This window comes from Macaca thibetana, chromosome 3 (genome assembly GCF_024542745.1).
Source record: "Macaca thibetana thibetana isolate TM-01 chromosome 3, ASM2454274v1, whole genome shotgun sequence".
NCBI lineage: Eukaryota > Metazoa > Chordata > Mammalia > Primates > Cercopithecidae > Macaca > Macaca thibetana.
Window position 1 is genome coordinate 57,565,511 of NC_065580.1, and position 17,184 is coordinate 57,582,694.

Below are 17,184 nucleotides of genomic sequence, written 5' to 3' on the forward strand. Positions count from 1 at the left end.
AAGATACCTGCGTGTATATATATATGTGTGTGTGTGTATATATATGTATACGTATATATATGTATATGTATACATATATATACACACACACACCTGTATACACACACACACCCCCCCCATAGACTACCAGTCAGCCATAAAAATGAATGAAATCATAAAAAAGAGTGAAATCATGTCTTTTGCAGTGACATGGATGAAACTGGAGGTCCTTAAGTGAAAACCCAGTCAAATACTACATGTTCTGTCTTATAAGTGGGAGCTAAATAACGTGCACACATGGACTTAGAAAGTGTACTGATAGATATTAGAGACTCAGAAAGGTAGGAGTGTTAGAGTGTAGTGAAGGATGAGAAATTACCTAATGAATACCATGTACACTATTCAGGTAATGGTTACACCAGAAGCCCGGATTTCACCACTGCAATATATCAATGCAACAAAACTGTGCTTGTATCCCCTAAATCTATAGAAATAATAAAAAAAAAATTTCATCGTGTAGGACAAATGACATCAAGTGTATTGGAAAGTGAAACAAAGCTCAATGACATAAAAAATTCAAATTCTATCATTGTGAGCGTCAGTTCAAAACATCAAAATGCATCTTCCAATTTGAATAAGAATAGAAACAATGATATCAACACAACATATTAAAATCTAAGTATGCATGTAAAAACAGTTACAAAGATTAGAAAAAAGAAGAGAAAAATACTTTTTTTGATATGTAGAAATAGGTACTTTGCTATTGGTACCAAAAAAAAATCTCAAGAAATTTATGGAAGGGGAAGTATCCATGCCTGTGTATTATTATGCTCAATGGCCAGTAGCACATTTTGTTTACTTTTTTGCTTTTAAAACTGTATCTGCTAAGCAACATTTCTTTGCAGAGATGAAAAAAAAATCATATGCTTATTTGCTATTTAATAGATTTAAGTTCTCCTGATACTACAATGACTTTTTAAAATGACTTAAAAATTATTGTATTTATGATCTAAAATGAATTATAGGAAGAAAGGTTTGAGACTGGGAAACATGAGTTAAAGTCATGGGTGCTCTGGACACTTAAGTTAAAATGGAGACATGAATTAACCTTTACCACATTAACCCATACTAAGATGCTGTTCACTTTGAAAGACCTCTCATTCTCCATTTGCACTAAAAAGATTAATCAAACATAATGTTTCTGTACTATTTATCATGGAATCAAAGGCTTGGTTCCTTGAATACAATGATAGATTGATTTTATAAATGCCTAATCCTTAAATAAGACTGTAATGCACTCACACTGCATTAAATGGCATTAGCCCAGAAGAAGGCCTGGGTAGCTTAAGAGCCATATGTTATTTTGTTTGATAGCATATATTTTATAATGATATACTCATAGGACACAATGCAGATTAAGTATTTATTAATCCCTCTTTATTGCTTTTCCATGACTTCCAGTGGATATAAAAATGATGCCTTATAGCTCTCTAAAAGAGGATGAAAGAAGTTATATTATGGGATGAAAAAGGATGTTCGTAAGACAGATAATTTGCTGAGGAATTATCATGCTATCTTCAAAGGAAGAGGGCATGGAAAAAGACGACGAACTATGAAGATGGACTTCAGTTATAATACAAACCGCCCACATCCTAGCCCTAAGGAGCAATGATTCAGAACTTTGAAACTTTAGCATTGGCTCTACTGGTAATAGTTTAACAGTGTTAACCAGGGGCGTGTGCGCACATGGCCTCCTGGCCGCTGAGTTGACTGTTTTTAAGTCTATTGGTTTTTGCTTGGTAATTTTAACCATCATTCTTTGCTCAATTATAATAATTGTGTAGTATACTCAAATCATGCCTCAGGATAATTAAACATGATATGTTGTTGTTATGCTTTTGGTTGTGTTGTTTTTGCATAGAAATTTCATTAGAAGTTATAAAATTAGCTGAACATGCCTTTGTTGGCACTTGTGTTTTGACTCTATTTGATTGTATTCAGTCGACTGCGGTTGCTTCTACTAGAGGATAGGACGTGGATATCAGAGTTAATTGTTGGGCTTACCCCTTTATTATGGGTGGACTTTATCCAGTTTGCAGATAGGACATGCTATAGAAAGGTCACAGTTTTATACTGGTTAGACCAATATTTGTAATTTTGTGGTTCACAACTGTCCATTTGTATAATTTTAGAGCTGGAGAAGATCTGAGACCTACTATCGCATTTTTTGGCAATAGGTCCGTAAGGAAGAAGTCACTTTTCTAAGTTTCTAAATGTTCTAGTTACCACCTCCTGTTGTCTCCCGCTTGGGATTGTTTTGCATTTCGATTTCATACAGCTTAGGGAAATCAGTAAATAACATGACCTGATATTAAGTGAGAGACATCACTTGGGCTCAGGACGTCTGTGGGCCAGAGGGTTAACTCATGTTCAAAATGAATCACACTAACTGGCATACACTTGGCAGGGTTTCACATTTTGCCATTTTCCCAGAAATAAGAATTGATGATGGAGTTCATATATTCTGTAATTCCTTTTATTTCTTATAAGTACTGCTGTCTATAGAATTTAGTCATGCTCTTCACACTGAGTTCTTCCTTGGAGGGTTTCAAACACGGATCAGAGGTATTATTACTAGTCCATTGAGCCCAACTAAATCATATAGCTCCTTGTTCGCATACACCTATCAATAATTATAGGCTTAGAGAAGACTGAACATTATGCCAGAAACTCATTTTAAAGAGTATTATCATTCTCAGCCAATTAGATCAGACTCTATTATATTCAGAATTGCAAACTATTCAAATAAGAATTAAATGTATATTAAGAGGCTAAAAAATTATCTTCAAAATTAGAGCTTCTTTACTGTTCCATTTCAACCTCCTTTGTCTCTATTCATTTCTATGTTATAGGTAGTAAGTTTCTACCTTTAGAATTCGTTTGCAGGTCTATAAACATGTTCTTCATTTACCGGAAGAACTGTGGTCATCTTTGTCACTCGATCACTTTCTTTCTCAGTATTGACTTTGCTTTGCTTCAATTTCCTACACTTTCTCTGGCTTACTCCAAAACATATTCTTCCTTTAAACCTTTTCATGACAATCCTAAGTCAAAAGAACAAAGCTGGAGGCATCACGCTACCTGACTTCAAACTATACTACAAGGCTACAGTAACCAAAACAGCATGGTACTGGTACCAAAACAGAGATATAGACCAATGGAACAGAACAGAGTCCTCAGAAATAATACCACACATCTACAGCCATCTGATCTTTGACAAACCTGAGAGAAACAAGAAATGGGGAAAGGATTCCCTATTTAATAAATGGTGCTGGGAAAATTGGCTAGCCAGAAGTAGAAAGCTGAAACTGGATCCTTTCCTTACTCCTTATACAAAAATTAATTCAAGATGGATTAGAGACTTAAATGTTAGACCTAATACCATAAAAATCCTAGAGGAAAACCTAGGTAGTACCATTCAGGACATAGGCATGGGCAAAGACTTCATGTCTAAAACACCAAAAGCAACGGCAGCAAAAGCCAAAATTGACAAATGGGATCTCATTAAACTAAAGAGCTTCTGCACAGCAAAAGAAACTACCATCAGAGTGAACAGGCAACCTACAGAATGGGAGAAAATTTTTGCAATCTACTCATCTGACAAAGGGCTAATATCCAGAACCTACAAAGAACTCAAACAAATTTACAAGAAAAAAACAAACAACCCCATCAAAAAGTGGGCAAAGGATATGAACAGACATTTCTCAAAAGAAGACATTCATACAGCCAACACACACATGAAAAAATGCTCATCATCACTGGCCATCAGAGAAATGCAAATCAAAACCACAATGAGATACCATCTCACACCAGTTAGAATGGTGATCATTAAAAAGTCAGGAAACAACAGGTGCTGGAGAGGATGTGGAGAAATAGGAACACTTTTACACTGTTGGTGGGATTGTAAACTAGTTCAACCATTATGGAAAACAGTATGGCGATTCCTCAAGGATCTAGAACTAGATGTACCATATGACCCAGCCATCCCATTACTGGGTATATACCCAAAGGATTATAAATTATGCTGCTATAAAGACACATGCACACGTATGTTTATTGCGGCAATATTCACAATAGCAAAGACTTGGAACCAACCCAAATGTCCATCAGTGACAGATTGGATTAAGAAAATGTGGCACATATACACCATGGAATACTATGCAGCCATAAAAAAGGATGAGTTTGTGTCCTTTGTAGGGACATGGATGCAGCTGGAAACCATCATTCTTAGCAAACTATCACAAGAACAGAAAACCAAACACCGCATGTTCTCACTCATAGGTGGGAACTGAACAATGAGATCACTTGGACTCAGGAAGGGGAAGATCACACACCGGGGCCTATCATGGGGAGGGGGGAGGGGGGAGGGATTGCATTGGGAGTTATACCTGATGTAAATGACGAGTTGATGGGTGCTGACGAGTTGATGGGTGCAACACACCAACATGGCACAAGTATACATATGTAACAAACCTGCACGTTATGTACATGTACCCTAGAACTTAAAGTATAATAATAATAAATAAATAAATAAATAAATAAATAAATAAAAAACAGCACTTCTACATAAAAAAAAAAAAAAAAAAACCTTTTCATGATGGAAGATTTGCCATTTTCTCAATCCATCAGGAGTCTCTGGATTTGGGTACTTCTTCAAATATATCCCAGAGTCCACTGGGAAGTGTCTTAGCTGTCTGTCTGTGTTATGAGTGACAAAGAATGATCTATGATACTTTGCTGTCTCTTTTACAAGGTGTCCTTTTATTCCCTACAGCTACTACTTTAAATGAAAGTGCTTTCAGATGTAAAGGTGTCACTCAAGATTTTTCAAGGTGCATTGCAAACAATGAATAAACATGTGTGTATTCTTTTCTCTTTCATCAAATTTTAGCCCAGTAATAAAACTGGGTGTATATAAATAAGAATTCATTATTTACACTGCATTTTAGTGCTGATATAGATACAGTGAGTTCCTGCCTTTTCCTCTCCTTTATATTGAAGGGATTATAAATGAAGCTCTTTAAACATTCTGAGATCTTTAGGTTGATTTCTACATGAACTCCAAGTGGTGTTAATGATATTGTCAGAAAGGATGCTTTACTTAGCTGACAAGGAAAAGTACTCTGTAAGCCTTTATTTGTATGTGATAAAACAGGGTTGATAAAATAATCTTCTACTATTAACTTATCAATGCAGTCTTACAGAATCCACCTATTACAAAGTAGATACTTTTGTTTTCTCTGCTTTTGTTTCAGTAGAAACTGTCAATTAAAATCAATAAAGCTCTAGAGAAAGCCATGGTAAACTTGGTTACAAACCAAGAGGGAATCAACTAAGGTGAAGAAAATGTGAAACCCTTTATTAAGCACTTGAGCAGCACTTAAATTATAACCCTAGAGTAAGTAAATACTGCTAAATCCCTGTAGATTTTATAAACTATATAGGACAGCAGATGAGCAATCAGGGATTCTGGCCCATGAACTGATAAACCCTGAATCTTTGAGCTTTGCCAAGTATTTTTTTCTCTTTATCTATAAATTAGGTAAATTAATATTTTCCCTACCCTTGCTTCACCCATGATTCTCTAAGGAACACAGTTAACACTTCTCAAACATTTTGAGACACTCCTGAAAGTTCTACATATGAATTATTTGCTTCACTTATTTCCCAAATGGCACAACACATCTTTTTTCCCCTAAAAACTGTCAGTCCTCTTGGAATTGAATAGTGCTGCATAAAACAACTATTGCATATTGATTTTTTTCTTTTGCATTTATTCAGGCTGATTCCCCATTCCATAGGTTAGTGGCTTAGCTATTCTACTCTCATAAAAAGAAGAACTTCTTGAGTATTGAGTGAGAATTCATTTGTTCTTTTTGCCTTTTTCTCACCCTCTTCAGGGGAATTTTCACTCCACTGAGCTTTCAGAAGATGTATTGTTATACCCCGCCAAGCAAGAACAGGAGAATATGGATGATTAAATACCAACTGTGTATTGTTTCTGTACTAAACACAGAATTAGCCATTGGCCTCCACCTAATGAATCTATAATCTAATTATATGGCTTGACAACCCCAAGAAGGGAAACGATAAGAATGCATATCAGCATAGTAGGTTAAAATGAAGAAAGCTGCATATTAAGATATGTCAGAAGGTAAAATGAGAGCACCTGGGGGAAAGGGTGGCTGTGGGTACAGCTTCAGTTGACTTAAACATCTCTGTCTGATGACTCTGAAGAGAGCAGCTGATTTCCCAGTGCAGCATTTGAGCTCTGATAAGGGACAGACTGCCTCCTCAAGTGGGTCCCTGACCCCCGTGTATCCTGACTGGGAGACATCTCCCAAGAGGGGCCGACAGACTCCTCATAGGAGAGCTCTGGCTGGCATCTGGTGGGTGCCCCACTGGGATGAAGCTTCCAGAGGAAGGAACAGGCAGCAATCTTTCCTGCTCTGCAGCCTCTGCTGATGATACCCAGGCAAACAGGGTCTGGAGTGCACCTGCAGCAGAGGGGCCTGTTAGAAGGAAAACTAACAAACAGAAAGGAATAGCATCAACATCAACAAAAAGGACGTCCAGACACAGAAACTCCATTGGAAGGTCACCAACATCAAAGACCAAAGGTAGATAAATCCACGAAGATGGGGAGAAACCAGCGCAAAAAGGCTGAAAATTCAAAAAACCAGAATGCCTTCTTCTCCTCCAAAGGCTCACAACTCCTCGCCAGCAAGGGAACAAAACTGGACAGCGAATGAGTTTGACAAATTGACAGAAGTAGGCTTCATAAGGTGGGTAATAACAAACTCCTCTGAGCTAAAGGAGCATGTTCTAACCCAATGCAAGGAAGCTAAGAACCTTGAAAAAAGGTTAGATGAATCGCTAACTAGAATAACCAGTTTAGAGTAGAACATAAATGACCTGATGGAGCTGAAAAACACAGCAAGAGAACTTCGTGAAGCATATACAAGTATCAATAGCCGAATCCATCAAGCAGAAGAAAGGATATCAGAGACTGAAGAGCAACTCAATGAAATAAAGTGAGAAGACAAGATTAGAGAAAAAAGAATGAAAAGGAACAAACAAAGCATCCAAGACATATGGGACTATGTGAAAAGACCAAATCTACGTTTCTTTGGTGTACCTCAAAGTGATGAGGAGAATGGGACCAAGTTGGAAAACACTCTTCAGGATATTATCCAGGAGAACTTCCCCAACCTAGCAAGACAGGCCAACATTCAAATTCAGGAAATACAGGAAGTACCACAAAGATACTCCTCAAGAAGAGCAACCCCAAGACACATAATCATCAGATTTACCAAGGTTGAAATGAAGGAAAAAATGTTAAGTGCAGCCAAAGAGAAAGGTCAGGTTACCCACAAAGGGAAGCCCATCAGACTAACAGAGGATTTCTCTGCAGAAACCCTACAAGCCAGAAGTGAATGGGGGCCAATATTCAACATTCTTAAAAGAATTTTCAACCCACAATTTCATATCCAGCCAAACAAAGTTTCATAAGTGAAGGAGAAATAAAATCCTTTACAGACAAGCAAATGCTGACAGATTTTGTCACCACCAAGCCTGTCTTACAAGAGCTCCTGAAGGAAGCACTAAACATGGAAAAGAAAACCGGTAGCAGCCACTGCAAAAACATGCCAAATTGTAAAGACCATCGATGCTATGAAGAAATTGCATTAACGAACAGACAAAATAAACAGCTAGCATCATAATGACAGGATCAAATTCACACATAAAAACATGAACCTTAAATGTAAATGGGCTAAATGCCCCAATTAAAAGAGAAAGACTGAAAAAAATAAAATAAAATAAAAGAGAAAGACTGGCAAATTCAATAAAGAGTCAGAACTGATCAGTGTGCTATATTCAGGAACCCCACCTGACGTGCAAAGACACACACAGGCTCAAATTATAGGATGGAAGAATATTTACTAAGAAAATGGAAAGCAAAAAAAAAAAAAAAAAAAAAAAAAAACCCAAAAAACAAGGGTTGCAATCCTAGTCTCTGATAAAACAGACTTTAAACCAACAAAGATTGAAAGAGACAAAGAAGGCCACTACATAATGGTAAAAGGATCAATGCAACAAGAAGAGCTAACTATCCTAAATATATATGCACCCAATACTGGAGCACCCAGATTCATAAAGCAAGTTTTTAGAGACATACAAAGAGACTTAGAATCCCACACAATAATAATGGGAGACTTTAACACACCACTGTCAATGTTAGACAGATCGACGAGACAGAAAATTAACAAGGATATTCAGGACTTGAACTCAGCTCTGGACCAAGCAGACCTAATAGCCATCTACAGAACTCTCCACTCCAAATTAACAGAATATACATTCTTATATACATTCTTCTCAGCATCTCATCGCACTTATTCTAAAATTGACCACATGATTGGAAGTAAAACACTCCTCAGAAAATGCAAAAGAATGGAAATCATAACGGTGTCTCAGACCACAGTGCAATCAAATTAGAACTCAGGATTAAGAAACTCAGTTAAAACTGCACAACTACATGGAAACTGAACCTGCTCCTGAATGACTACTGGGTACATAACGAAATAAAGGCAGAAATAAAGATGTTCTTTGAGACCAATGAGAACAAAGACACAACATACCAGAATCTCTGGGACACATTTAAAGCAGTATTTAGAAGGAAATTTATAGCACTAAATGCCCACAAGAGAAAGCAGGAAAGATCTAAAATAGACACCCTAACATCACAATGAAAAGAACTAGAGAAGCAAGAGCAAACAAATTCAAAAGCTAGCGGAAGACAAGAAATAACTAAGATCAGAGCAGAACTGAAGGAGATAGAGACACGAAAAGTTCTTCAAAAATATCAGTGAATCCAGGAGCTGGATTTTTGAAACGATCAACAAAATAGACCTCTAGCCAGACTAATAAAGAGGAAAAGAGAGAAGAATCAAATAGGCGCAATAAAAACGATCCCACAGAAATACAAACTACCATCAGAGAATACTATAAACACCTCTACACAAATAAACTAGAAAATTTAGAAGAAATGGATAAATTCCTGGACAAATACACTCTCCTGAGTCTAAACCAGGAAGAATTCGAATCCTTGAACAGACCAATAACAAGTTCTGAAATTGAGACAGTAACAGACTACCAACCAAAAAAAGTCCAGGACCAGATGGATTTGCAGCCGCATTTTACCAGAGGTACAAAGAGGAGCTGGTACCATTCCTTCTGAAACTATCCCAAACAATAGAAAAAGAAGGAATCCTGCTTTACTCATTTTATGAGGTCCAGCATCATCCTGATGCCAAAACCTGGCAGAGACACAACAAAAAAAGAAAATTTCAGGCCAATATCCCTGATGAACATTGCTGCGAAAATCCTCAATAAAATACTGGCAAACCGAATCCAGCAGCACATCAAAAAGCTTATCCATCATGATTAAGTCGGCTTCATCCCAGGGATTCAAGGCTGGTCCAACATTCGCAAATCAATAAACGTAATCCATCACATAAGCAGAACCAATGACAAAAAACACATGATTATCTCAATAGATGCAGAAAAGGACTTCGACAAAATTCAACACATCCTCATGCAGAAAACTCTCAATAAACTTGGTGACAACGGAACGTATCTCAAAATAATACGAGCTATTTACGACAAACCCACAGTCAATATCATACTGAATGTGAAAAAACTGGAAGCATTCCTTTTGAAAACCAACACAAGACAAGGATGCCCACTCTCACCACTACTATTCAACACAGTATTGGAAGTTCTGGCCAGGGCAATCAGGCAAGAGAAAGAAACAAAGAGTAGTCAAATAGGAAGAGAGGAAGTCAAATTGTCTCTGCTTGCAGATGACATGATGGTATATTTAGAAAACCCCATTGTCTCAGTCCAAAATCTCCTTAAGCTGATAAGCAACTTCAGCAAAGTCTCAGGATACAAAATCAATGTGCAAAAATCACAAGCATTCCTATACATCAATAACAAACAGGCAGCCAAATGATGAGTGAGCTCCCATTCACAATTGCTACAAAGAGAATAAAATACCTAGGAATACAACTTACAAGGGATGTGAAGGACCTCATCAAGGAAAACTACAAACCACTGCTCAAGGAAATCAGAGAGGACACAAATAAATGGAAAAACATTCCATACTCATGGGCAAGAAGAATCAATATCATAAAAATGGCCATACTGCCCAAAGTAATTTACAGATTCAATGCCATCCTCATCAAGCTACCATTGACTTCCTTCATGGTATTGGAAAAAATTACTTTAAATTTCATATGGAACCAAAAAAAGAGCCCACATAGCCAAGACAATCCTAGGCAAAAAGAACAAAGCTGGAGGCATCATGCTACCTGACTTCAAACTATACTACAAGGCTACAGTAACCAAAACAGCATGATACTGGTACCAAAACAGATATACAGACCAATGGAACAGAAAGGAGGCCTCAGAAAAAACACCACACATCTACAACCATCTGATCTTTGACACAACTGACAAAAACAAGCAATGGGAAAATGATTCCCTATTTAATAAACGGTGTTGGGAAAACTGGCTAGCCATATGCAGAAAACTCAAACTGGACCCCTTCCTTACACCTTATACAAAAATTAACTCAAGATGGATTAAAGACTTAAATGTGAGACCTAAAACCATAAAAACCCTGGAAGAAAACCTAGGCAATACCATTCAGGACATAGGCATGGGCAAAGACTTCATGACTAAAACACCAAAAGCAATGGCAACAAAAGCCAAAATGGACAAGTGGGATCTAATTAAACTAAAGAGCTTCTGCACAGCAAAAGAAACTACCATCAGAGTGAACAGCCAACCTACAGAATGGGAGAAAATGTTTGCAATCTATCCATCTGACAAAGGGCTAATATTCAGAATCTAGAAAGAACAAAACAAATTTACAAGAAAAAAACAACTCCCTCAAAAAGTGGGCATAGGATATGAACACTTCTCAAAAGAAGACATTTATGCAGCCAGCAAACATGAGAAAAAGCTCATCATCGCTGGTCAGAGAAATAGGAACACTTTTACACTGTTGGTGGGAGTGTAAATTAGTTCAACCATTGTGGAGGACAGTGTGGCGATTCCTCAAGATCTAGAACCAGAACTACCATTTGACCCAGCAATCCCATTATGGGTATATACACAAAGGATTATAAATCATGCTAATATAAAGACACATTCACACGTATGTTTATTGCGGCAGTATTCACAATAGCAAAGACTTGGAACCAACCCAAATGCTCATCAATGATAGACTGGATAAAGAAAATGTGGCACATATACACCATGCAATACTATGCAGTCATAAAAATGGATGTGTTCCTGTCCTTTGCAGGGACTTGGATGAAACTGGAAACCATCATTCTCAGCAAACTAACACAAAAACAGAAAACCAAACACCACATGTTCTTACTCATAACTGGGAATTGAACAATGAGAACACATGGAGACAGGGAGGGGACTATCACACACCAGGGCCTGTTGGTGGGTTGGGGGCTAGGGGAGGGATAGCATTAGGAGAAATACCTAATGCAGATGATGGGTTGGTGGGTGCAACAAACCACCATGGCATGTGTATACCTATGTAAGAAACCTGCATGTTCTGCACATGTACCCCGGAACTTAAGGTATAAAAAAAATTAGGTGAACTAAATTTAAACTTATGATGAAAATGTGTTGTTAAAGTTGTACATGAATATTTGTAACTCAGAGTCTTAAGTTGTCCTGTCTTTGGAGTTTAGACCTTAAGGAAATATATACATATATGTATGTTTCAGTTTTCCAGTATGACACTGAAAGGTGAAGAATGCTGCCTTATTATCTTATAACTGATTTGGAAGTCCTATAAAGAAAAATATCAAAAATATTGGGCATTTGCTCATCTAAAAATAAATATGTGTTCATCTAATGAAGAGACATAAAAACGTCTATGGAAGAAAAAAAAAAGGTAAAATTACCAAAAAACAAATTTACATTTGAAGAAGGTTTTGCAGTTTCCAAAATATTTGTTTAGTCACTTCTTTATCCTGTACTACGATCCCAGAGGTTTTCTAGGCAAGAATATCAAATATATACTTGCGTTTGAGGCATCAACAGAGTATAATGCAATGTCCTGGTATTGAACTACAAGAAATATCTTTCTGTAACTAATTTTTCTCATAAAACTGAGGACTTCATTCCTTCAGCATCTCAGCAATGTGAGCAAAGGACATTCATACTTCTTTCCTTTAAATAATAAAGAAATGGTATGTTCGGATTGGCGTAAAATTCTATGTTGTCTTGGGAAGACATCAACCCTCTTCGGATCACTTCTTAGGTAACACTACATTCTTTAATCTCTCACAAGCTTGAAACAAAACAAGGGTCCTAAAGCACTTACCTGGGGGAGAGAGTTTGGAATTAGGAGCCTCGGAGACCAGCCCTGGAATCCTGTTCATTACACTTAGTCTAAGTAGTTAGGTTTAATTTTTATGGTCATAGTTTTTTTTTGTTGTTGCTGTATTCCCCCCGCCACCCACAGAACCTAGTTTCATTTTAACCTCAACAATCAAGTGAAATCTTCTTGCAATTCTAAAATTGTGCTTAATTTGGAAATGACATAAAAATTACTGCATAGTTCTTACTCTGAGGAACTTTGAAACACCTTTAACTTAGTACTTCTTAACAACAGATGATACTCACTTATTGATTAAAAATGTGAAGTGACTTCTGGATATATTTGCTGGCTTTTTTCCTCTGAAATCAGTGCGGGTTGGGAGCAAAAACCTGGGGCATATAGCGAGGAAATAAACCCATGCTGGTATGAAATTTCTATATGTTCTGTACATTGATCTTGAAATTTTCTTTCTAACTAACCGGAGTGTTTGGATATACAGACAAGGCTATATTAGTAAAAAGGGAATGGACTTTAATCTCTTATCTAAAACTTTCCTTCAATGTCTGTTTTTATTTAAAAAATGGAGCAAAATAGTTGGTACACACACACCACGCCACACCATACCACACCACACCACACCACACCACGCCACACCACACCACACCACACCACACCACACCACACTACACTACACTGCACTGCACTACACTTTAGAGCCTGAGGGGGAAAAAAAACCCAAAAACAGAAGGCTAGTGGAGAGTGAGAATTTTATCACACTTTAGAGATGAGACTTAAGGAATCATATGGTTCAACCTCCAACCAGAGTCTGAGACGCAATTACTGAGACGCGGATTAAACCTCCAGTTTAGTCGAGTTGACTGTTCTCCTGGAAGGCAGAACAGCATAGTAGTCAAGATGGTTTGGATCCCAGGCTTACTGCACACTGCTGGTGTGACCCTGAGCTAGTTTCTTAACTTTCCTAAACTTCAGTTCTTCATTTGTAAAATAATTATATCTACCCTACAGGGTTATCATAAAAATTAAATCAGATATTATATATTAAGAATGTGGCACAATGTCATTAAACTCTCAATGAATGAATATTAATATTAGACAACCCATTCCATTGCAAGGTAGCTCTGTTATTAAGCTATTTTTAAAAATAATGAATCTGTCCAGGTGTGATGGCTCACACCTGTAATCCCAGCACTTTGGGAGGCCGAGGCTGGTGGATCACCTGAGGTCAGGAGTTCGAGACCAGCCTGGCCAACATGGTGAATCCCTGTCTCTAGTAAAAGAAAAAAAAAGAAAAAGAAAAAAAAAATTAGCTGGGAGTGGTGGCGGGTGCCTGTAATCACAGCTACCTGGGAGGCTGAGGCAGGAGAATCACTTGAACCTGGGAGGCAGAGGTTGCAGTGAGCTAAGATCACGCCATTGCACTCCAGCCTGGGCGACAAGAATGAAACTCCATCTCAAAGAAAATAAATAAATACAAAATAAAACAATGAATCAAAATCTGTCTCTCTATAGCCATCATCTATTTGTGCTTGTTCTCCCATCTGAGAAACCAAAAAATAACTGATTTAAAGCATGGCTGCTCCACCTTCCTTTTGGTAGCTATTCCATGTCTGAAGCACTTTGCATCCTTTATGTTGTAGACTTTGGCATATATGCTTACTATCCCACTGTACCCCTAAGAGTATAGGCTAAATGAATCCTATTGCTATCATTACTTCCTGAAAAGAACCAAAAAGGGAATCATAAAACACTCAACAAAGAAAATATAGCTATGAAATCGAGAACCGATTTGTCTTTGATAGGAAACAGTTTATAGATGCTGAATCTTCCAGACAAATTTTACAGCCTTGTTCACATACCACCTAACCTAACCTTATTCCTTATGACTTCAGAGATATTAAAGCACCTTAATTAGGTTAAAGTGATGTAATGCCTGCTCCTCCTTGTACTACCATAATCTACCTAGTTGCTCTAGCTCGAAATTCAAACAAGCAAACATACTTGACTCATTCTCCACCCCTCTCTTCTATGCAGACAAGAGGCAACATTGATTCTATGGTCCAGATATTTGTCCTTTCATTCCTCTTTCTCTTCTCATGGTTGTTAGAGTTGATGCTTTTAATAGGTAGATGACCAGCATACAGCAAACTAGCAGCAAAGGAACCAATGCACTAAGAACCAGGACCCCACTGTCACCCTGCCCTGTGATCACCTGCTACTTCTTCCCCCTGACCCAACCCAAGTGGAAGCCACAGGACAAGGGAGTCCATTGGTGTAGTGAATAAAGAGAACTAGAAGGAATGAGTCTGAAGAGGAAAATGAACTTGATTCCACACATTTCTTAACTTCTTTTGTGACTTCTGTTTCTCTCTCTCTCCAGAGGTATCTTTTGATCATTTTGATCAAAGTCGTTTTGAACGTTACATGTTTGATCATGTTGCTCCCCTACTTTTATAATCCTTCCATTCCTGTTAGGTAGACTTTATAGTTTCCTCCTGATCAATCTCCTGGCAGCCTTTCACCTTAACTTCTGTTTCCACTTTCCTTCTCTGCTGTCTCCTAGGCTTCAGGCATAACAGACAAGCTGATGGTTCTCCATGTCTCCCAGATATAGAGAATCCCAAGGACCACATTGCTTTCATCTGATAAGAAGAGATCCTACCTGACACAGCTCCTGGCTCATAGTAAATGCTCCATATGTGCCTGCTGAATAAAGGGACGCCTGCACTTTTGCACACAATATTCTCTGAACCTGGATTGCCTAATAAATTCTTAATTTCCCTTCCGTCTCTAAATCATACTTCTGTGAAATCCACCATGATCTCTCCCCATGACATCTCCTCTTATGAGAGACTCATTCCTCTGTCCTTGCTCTGCAGTCTGTATACATCTCTTTTAGCACTTATCTCCAGCTGCCGTTTTAAATTGCATACATTCCTCTGTGACTTTACCAGACCGTACATTCCTTTATGGCAGAGACTGGTATTACACATCCACAGATCCCCAGGACCTGAAAGGATGCCTGATGCATGGTGGGTACCCAATGTACATGCAACCTGTTCACTGAGGAAAATGGACTCGATCCCACTCATTTCTTCCTCTCTGGCTTCTGTTTGTTTCAGAATGACAGAGGGGAGGTGGGAGAGGTATAAAAACATAAAGTAGTATTTTTCACCAATTACTATTTCCATTCCTTTTCCCCATTCCTTAATGACATCTTGGGAAGCATATTAACTTTTAAGTAACTTTTTGCTATAATATATCCAGTCTTACTAAAGTCTCAACACCAAACTTGATTGAAATCACTTTCCTTCCTCCTCTGTGGAGAGGTATGGTCTGCCTCTGAGTCACTGCTTTTCCCCTCCTTCATTCTTCAAGGTCTAGTTCTTCCAGTGTGTTAGGGGCAGAGAGGAAGATCTCTCTCTCTATTTCTCTCTCTCTTTTTAATTTAACTGGTTGCAATTGTATGCTTTCTGTGTTGGTTGTGGCTGCTTGTCTGGTGAATGGTAACTGGCTATTGAAGTGGCAGGCATCCAGTGGCTGGCTCTTTTGTGGGATGGATCTGTGCATTCTTCCTCCGGCCAGTGTAATATTTGGTTCAAGCTTGACCTCTTTCACCTCTGTCAGCTCCTGCCACACTGGAGCACTGCCCAGTCTGTTGATGCTGGGTGTTCCTTGCCCAGCAGGCAGCTCTCTTGAGTGGAGGATAGAAGACAGCTGGCACAAATCAGCCTCTATTCTCCATGGTCACTTCAACCATAGAAATCTCACATAGCCTCCTCGTGCCAAATACTGTTGCAATGGCTTCACTGCCATGTCTTTTCTCTCTTCTGCCATCTCTCTCCAATTCACTTCCTTCCTGTTATGACTGGCAAAGGAAGCGAGTCCACTGCCTGAGCAGATGTCCAATTTGGAAACCTGATCTCCATCTTCCCTTCCTACAGGCTACCCCAATTTCAATGAGTGATTCTCCTGTAGCCTCCCCTTTCTTTTTGATGCGGATTGTTGTGTTACCTCTCAAACACAAATCCCACAAAACTACCCTGAAGATTATGTTTTCCCTCCTTCAGCTTCTGTTTATGGAAGCTAGGGTGAGAGGAGAGGGTTTGATTATAGTAGGGGAGTCCCACAGTAGCACTGAGGTGCGTTTGTGGGTCATGGAGTCAATTCTATGAAAAATGCCACTCAATGTCCCCTGGTAAGGTTTGGTGAATAAATGAATGAGCAAGTGGATGTATCTATTTTGAAGAGTTGATGATAGATGGGAATACTGATGCTGCAATAAGGGGCTAGGTGGATTGTAAAACAGAACAAGATTAGTCGATGACAGAAATCAGATGTAAGCCCTGGACTTCCGACTCGGCTAAGTGCCCCAGCCTGCCATCTTTGTATAACCTCTGCTTGTCTCAGCAAGGCATGAAGTCATAACGTTAATTAATAATGCCACTCCACACATCAATAAGAGCCTTGGTAATTTACCATGAAAAATCAGTTTTGTATTTTTGTACAATTTGCAGCTCTGAATAGGGAGGAAAATGTCATTTCTGCCAGAGGCACAGCATCTTGTTCAGCTCTTACGTAAACTCACTGTCAGGCAATCCTAGAAACTGCCTCCACTTGCCTCTGGGCAAAATGTCTCCTTTTCATAGAAAAATGTCACCATTTCTCAAGGAAATGGCAGGTGGTTATTTTTTTCCCAAGGAAAAATGACC

At 38.4% G+C, this 17,184-nt stretch overlaps 1 protein-coding gene across 4 annotated transcripts in view; it reads right to left on the reverse strand.

Annotated features, from left to right (window-relative positions):
- The window catches only part of MAGI2 (membrane associated guanylate kinase, WW and PDZ domain containing 2), a 1,483,072-nt gene that overhangs the window by 308,018 nt on the left and 1,157,870 nt on the right, over window positions 1-17,184 (reverse strand). The window lies entirely within an intron of this gene.